The sequence below is a fragment of the Lupinus angustifolius genome, chromosome LG03, assembly GCF_001865875.1.
Source record: "Lupinus angustifolius cultivar Tanjil chromosome LG03, LupAngTanjil_v1.0, whole genome shotgun sequence".
NCBI lineage: Eukaryota > Viridiplantae > Streptophyta > Magnoliopsida > Fabales > Fabaceae > Lupinus > Lupinus angustifolius.
Window position 1 is genome coordinate 27,047,543 of NC_032011.1, and position 321 is coordinate 27,047,863.

Sequence of the window (321 nt, forward strand, 5' to 3'; positions counted from 1 at the left end):
CAGATTCTTCCTCTAAGACAAAGTTTCTAACCTTATCTTCCCCCTCAAACTCAATATCCTCAAAGAACGTGGTTGTACCCGTCTCAAATGTGGATTTTAAATTTGGGTCATAAAATTTATAGCCCCTTGATTTTTCAGAGTAACCAATAAAGTAACTCCTCACTGTACGGGAGTCCAATTTCTTTTCATGAGGCCTATAAGGCCTTGCCTCAGCTGGACATCCCCACACATGAAAATTCTTAAGACTAGGTTTTCGCCTAGTCCAATGCTTATAAGGTGTTTTAGTAGTTGCCTTAGTTGGCACCCTATTAAGAATATAAG